This window comes from Urocitellus parryii, chromosome 4, assembly GCF_045843805.1.
Source record: "Urocitellus parryii isolate mUroPar1 chromosome 4, mUroPar1.hap1, whole genome shotgun sequence".
NCBI classification, from domain to species: Eukaryota; Metazoa; Chordata; class Mammalia; order Rodentia; family Sciuridae; genus Urocitellus; species Urocitellus parryii.
In genome coordinates this window covers 208,332,953-208,339,479 of record NC_135534.1, presented here as the reverse complement: position 1 = coordinate 208,339,479, position 6,527 = coordinate 208,332,953, and positions in this window count along the sequence as shown.

Below are 6,527 nucleotides of genomic sequence, written 5' to 3'. Positions count from 1 at the left end.
GACAGGCAGCCGCAGCGTCTCCACAGGCCCTGGGGTCCCAGGGTGGACGTGGGCCAAGCTCCTCAGACAGACGCTCCACATTCTTCAAAACAAAGTCTTCAAAGCCAGGGGATGGGGGACGGGCGGGCACCCCACCCACTTCTTCCCCTGGGACTGTGAAGCGATGACAAACACATGGCTGTCCAGGTGACGGGACCAAGTGGAAGCCAGACCTTGGCTGTGCCGCACAGAGGAAACACCCACAGGGCACCTCCATGGGTGTCCGTGCCCAGAGGGCACTGAGTGTCCAAGGCTGGGCCGCCCTGCCCTCCCGCCTGCCCCCTCAGCCTCACCTGCCACCTGCAGTCCTTTCCCCACAACCAGCAGGGGTCTGGGGCAGCCACGCCTGACACCCAGTGGCCTTTGCTCCGGGCTCAGTTTTCGCCTCCCCCTCGCCTGGAGTCCGCTCAAGATAGTGCCCTCAAAAGCACTCGACCGATGAGTGGACAGTGTGGGCTGTCCCTGTCAGGTGGCAAGGGAAGCAGGGCCACACACACCCACATGCACCCTTCCATGCACCTTTCCATGCACCCTGCAGTGGGTGTCCCCCGAGACACCTAAGATGCTGGCAGGGTCAGTGACAGGCACCAGCTCTGTGGGCAACAGCTCCGCCCTGGGTGGGCCATCCAGGGTGTGTGGACAGTTAAAGTCCAGACATGGGCACCCACCCCCTATCCCAGCTCCAACCCCTGAGAGTCCACCCCATCCCCCCTTGGAAAGTCCCTGTGATGGGCACTGAGGTCCCATCTACATGCTTCTCCACCGCAGGCGGCAGCCTGCCCTGGCCCCATCCCCTCCTGGACCAGAATCAGGAACTTGCTCCCGTCAGGACAGTTGGCTCAGGCCTGCTGCCCTCTGTTGTGGCCAGTGGTCACTTCCAAGGGGTAAGGCAGACCCTAGAAGGAGCTCAGGAGGAAAGAATCCTTTGTCCCTTTTCTAAAGCCCCTCCGAAGAGCCCCACCAGCTCAGTGTGAGCCCAGCACTGGAACTGTGCCCACACCTTGGGGCCAGCGTGTCCCCAGAGGTCAGAGTCTGTGGGCTCTAGGGAGCAACCAGCGCTTTGGAGAGGGCGGGACAGCACAAGGCCCCGCCTCCCAAGAGGGGAACCAGGAGGCCTCTGCCCGGCAAGAAGAGGAGAGCCCACAGTGTGCCACACCCAAGCCACCAAGGCCCCACGGGGCCTCGGGCTCCAGCCCTGATGCCAGGGCCCAGGTGCCAGGTGCAGACTCCAGGGCCACCTTCCCACTCCCCACAGAGCTGCAGACAAGTCACCAGCCTCATGTCGGGGTTAAGGTTCACTGCTTCAAGATGGGGCCTGACTCCAGGGGGCTGGGGTAGGAGGATCAGGGGCACAGCCCACCAAGTGCTCAGGATGGGAGCCCCCAGGGCAGCCCCCACGCCCCACGCCAGCCAGGACTGCCGTCCTCCACCACCTGAAGCCCACCTGGTCAGCACCTGGGCCATTTTCAGTGAGGCGAGCAGAGCCTTAAAGCCAGCAGCGTAGACAGGAAAAGGAAATGACCAGATCGGGTGCACCTCCCGGTCTCCTGGGAAGGCCCAGAGGGGAGAGGAGAGGCCCGGGGACAGACCCCGAAGATCCTGAGGCAGCCCCGGGCCCCACACTGCCCACTCAGATCAGGGTCAATCCACAGCACAGACAGGAGCCTGGGGCAGCACACTCGGCCCCTCCCCAGCAGTGGGACGGGCATCTCTGTGCCTCAGTCCCTGTCCTGGAAAATGGGAGACAATGCCCCGGTGCCATTACAGGATGAGGTGAGGGAGCCGTGTCTGGGTTCAGTGGGGGCTACTGCCAGACCCTGTCCCCTCCCAGTAACCCCAGAGGCTCACCCCAGGACACCAGCCCAGCTGGCCAAGCTCCCACTGCCCTGGCCCTGCAGTGCCCCCAGGTCTCCCAGCAGAACATTTCTGACATACTCCAAATCCTCAGCAAAACAAGATGAGAATTCAGTGATTGCTTTTGGCCAGGAGTCCACAGGCCAGCTAAAGGGCCAAAAATAACCCAGGGGAAGTGTCCCAGGCCACCTGCGGTCTGAGGGGCTCCATCTGGGCTCTGTCTGAACACGGGGCCAAAGTGGTCTGGGCCTGACCTCGCCGCCAGCCAGCCAGAGAAGCTGGGAGACAGGGACGCGGGGAAGGGAGGACGGCGGACAGAGCGAGACTGTCTGTCACTCAGCACACTTCAAGCCAGGAAGTGTCCAGCCATCCAGAGACGCGTAATGTCATACTTTACCCAGAAAAGCAGCTGTTTGCTACTCACTGGCCACAGATAGTTGGCAGCGTCCCGGGAGAGTGTCGACTGGGGTTGTGGGGGAGTGTGGGGAGTGTCCACCAGGCTCCTCAGCTCCCTGAGGCCTGGCCAGCCCTGCACTGAGGCAGGGAGCGGAGGCTCATGGACGGAAGATCACACAGCGAGGACTCGAGCTCAGGCCACCCAGCAGAGACCCCAGGGTGCGGCCCTGAGCAGGACACACCTAAAGCACATGGAGCATCCTGCCAGGGACATGCAGTCAGGTTGGAAGGAGAACAGGGTCCCCCCAGGGCCAGGCTCCCAGGACCAGCGGCCACGTGCAGGCATCTCCTCCCCTCATGGCTCCTGTGAAGAAGGATGGCCCTCCACACACCTGTCCACCTGTCCATCTGCTGTCCTGTGGTGGAGGGTCCCCTGGCTTCGCTCAGTCCCATCTCCCCGTGGCCCTGTGACCTGCGCACTCAGGGCTGTTCTCCATACTCACCTGCGAGGGAGTGAGGCTGTGAGGACCCCGGGCGCTGGCTCCAGGCTACACTTGCTCAGACTGGTGCCCAACCTCGGGCTTCCCGGGTCAAGGAGCCCGCCGTTCTCCCACCCCGGCAGCCTGCCTTCCCGCTGTATGCTCCTCTGAGTCAGCCATGCAGTGGCAGCTGGACTGCTGGCCTCTGAGGGCGATTCCCTAGAGGGTGCCCAGCTCCAAGGCCCCGTGTGCCCCTGGCAGTCTCCAGGCCCTGCCCTCCCTGGGCCAGCAGGAGGTGGGCGTCCTGCAGCCACTGGGAAAGTGTGAGGCCACAGCCCAGAGAGCAGCCCCCACAGCCTCACCAGAGGGCTCAGAGACCTGGCTCCTGTGTGGCCACTGGAGGGGGACAAAAGTCTGCCCAGCCACTCTCCTAACCACACAGCAGCCTCCTCCCTGAAGGGGAAGCTTGCCTCACCCTCTGCCCACCACAGCAGAAAGGGTGCCTGCGTCACTGCATGCCAGCTCCTGGGGCGCCAGGGGTTAAATGCCCATCCACACGCTCACCCAGACACACGCGCACCCACACACAAACAGACGCAGGATGGCGCCCTCGCACACATGCCCTGGAGGGCAGCCGATCCCAGCGCTCCTTGCCAACAGCTCTGGGCATCCCCGGGCCCATCCCACGCCCGGGAAACTTCCAGCCCACCAAGGGCACACCTTTCCCTAACTCAGGCACCTGCCCAGCAGCCCCTGGAGCGGTGGCAACAGAGTCGGGAGAGGGGCAGGAAACCCCTCAGCCAGCCTTCTTAGAACAGGTGGGATTTCCCCCTGGCCAGGCTGGGCACGGAATCCTGGACTCTCCCCTAGGCTGGTGGAGAGGCCTGGGCACGCGAGTCCCACAGGAGCTGGCCACAAGCATTTTCACAGGCCCCGGTCAGAAATGCACACACATGGGCCGAGACACGCCCCACCTTGCCCGCCTGTGCCTTTGTCAGCGCTGGCCTGCGGGAAGGGCCAAGCCCGAGGTGGCAGGTTGAGAGAGGCTTCTTCCCCTGCCTGGCTCGCAGGCCGCTGCTCCCCCGCGAACCTCGCTTCCCTGCATCCCGCGAGTCCTGGTGCTCCCGGGCCGAGGCTCAGCACCACCCACAGCAGTGCAACACCTGCAGTTCACACTCGTGGTCTCGGAGCTGGAGGGGAAGGAGCCTGAGGGTTCAGCTCTGCCTCTGGCCACCTCTGAGAGGGGGCAAGGGAGGACACGGGGCTCAGATCCCCACGGGCCCCAGCTCCACCTGTCAGACTCTCACAGACCATCCTGTGCGTCACCAAGGCCACCACCAAACAAGGTGCAGCAAGCAGGGCAGGAGTGGGAAGGCCCAGGGAGCAGGGAGACCCGTGTCCTCTCCTCCAAGGGAGCAGCAGGCAGAGATGGTGGGGGCCAACTCACCTTCCTACCCCAGGTTGTGCCACTCAGAGTCACACAGAGCCAAGGCTCTGTGACTTCCCATCTCTGGGGCTGCCACAGCAAAGGCAGGGACACATGGGATCAGCCCCAGGGTCACCCAGGACCCTGTTCCAGTGAGCTCCTCCACAGCAGGCAGGAGCTCAGGCTCATCCTACCGAGAACTGTCAGGAAACCGTGGTGGCCCCTGGGCCTTTGCTCCTGCAGTGTCCCCACTTGAAGTGGAATCCCCTTAAATGATTCCTCCTGGCCAGGCTGGGCACGGAATCCTGGACTCTCCCCTAGGCTGGTGGAGAGGCCTGGGCATGCCATTTAAGGGGATTCCCCAAACCTCAGGTCTCCACCTGTATCCCCCCTCCTCTCCAGGCAAGCCTCTGAGAACTCCTGCAATGCCACCCACTTGCCAGCCTCCGGAGCAGGCAGGGCCAGGTGCTCAACTAAAGGCTGTCTGTACACAGGACAGAGGACCCAGTCCCCAGCCTGGACACACAGGTATGTGCTTTGGCTTCCAAAACTGGAAGGGGGGGGACAGCCCCCTCCACCAGGACCCTGGGATGGGCAAAGGGCAGCCTGGGAGGCTGGAGCCCATGCAGCACTGCGGCGCTCCCCTCTCCCTGTGCTCCTGGGGGCTCCAGAGACCCTCAGCGCCCCAAGGGAAAGCCAGCAGCTGGAGGGCAGGCTCCCACTGTCTGCTCCTCTGCCCGGGCCAGCCTCTCTGGGTACCCCTGGACCTACCCATGCCCCTCCACTAGAGCCACCTGCCCCTCTCTGACCACCAGCCACTACAGCCCTGGCTCACCTGTCCAGCCTCCACACACTGTGGCCAGCCCGCACCTTGTTCCACAGTCAGACCCGAGCTCCTCCAGCGTCAGGGCCCCCTGTTTCCAGCAGGGTCAGTCGGCACATAGTAGGGCTCTTGAGAGGGGTTGGCTCCATGAGAGACAGTCTTGGAGCCTTGGGGTCCAGCACACAGTCCCCCACGCCTGGGTGGAAGCAGTCAGAGAGCGGGCTGTTGACAGGTAGGGGACGCAGCACCTGGGCCAGGACCCCGGCAGCTCCCCTTTGCTTCTCCCCCATAAGTTTAATAGGGAAGCTACGGGTACACAGACGGGGCAAAGGTCATCAGCAGATGTTAAGAACGGTTCTCACTATGCAATGGGCTTGTGCTTATCCACGGCCTCAAATTTTTCCACATTAAAATATGAAAATGGCCAGGTGCAGTGGTGCACGCCCGTAATCCCAGCAGCTAGGGAGGTGAGGGAGGAGGATCGAGAGTTCAAAGACAGCCTCAGCAACGGCAAGGCGCTAAACAACTCAGCAAGACTTTGTCTCTAAATGAAATACAAAACAGGGCTGGGGATGTGGCTCAGTGGTCAAGTGCCCCTGAGTTTAATCCCTGGCACCAAAAGAAAAAGGAGGAGGAGGAGGAGGAGGAGGAGGAGGAGGAGGAGAGAGAGAGAGAGAGAGAGAGAGAGAGAGAGAGAGAAAGAAAGAAAGAAAGAAAGAAAGAAAGAAAGAAAGAAAGAAAGAAAGAAAGAAAGAAGGAAGGAAAGAGAGAAAGAGAGAGAGAAAGAAAATGACCTCAGACACACTCCCTGACCCCGGCCACTCCAAAGGGCCATCAAACAGATGGTGCAATTCTACCTTTAAGCCACCAGGTGGCGGCCAAGACCAACACATCCTCCCTCTGCCCACCTTGGCCTCCAGCTTCCTCCAAGGGCTCTCTGGGTCTCTGCAGTAGGGGAGCCCCCGATGCACAGCAGACCAGGGAAGGCCTATCCACTGCCGGGCCCTCCCTAGTGCCCAGAAGTGGATATTGCTATCTCACCTGAAGACTGGGAAAACCAGCCCCAGAGGGAGAAGGGACCTGCCCACCGGCACATAGCCTGAATGGGAACCTCCACATCCCCATTCACTGACTGATTTCACAAAGGGCTGGGGGTCACTTGGTTTTATCCGCAGTACCCAGAATGGCCTTGCAAAGACAAGGACGTGGTCAAGGCCCCACAGCAGCCTGGGGAAGGAGGCCAGTTGAGCCTGATCTGGCTTTCGGGGCCTGAGCTCATGGACCACCACGAGATGACTCTGGAGCCAGGATCCTGCAACATCAGAGTGCAGCACCCACCAGGGACACCAGTGGACAGGGGCTGAGTGGGGTTTGGCTCTGGTTGGGACGGGAAGGCAGGCCCCACGGCCACCCCACCTGGGAACCTGAGTTAGCAGGAGGTCCGGCAGGGCCTGCCCCATACCAGCCAGGCCGACAGCAGGAGGAACAGCAGGGTGAGGGCCGCAGCCAG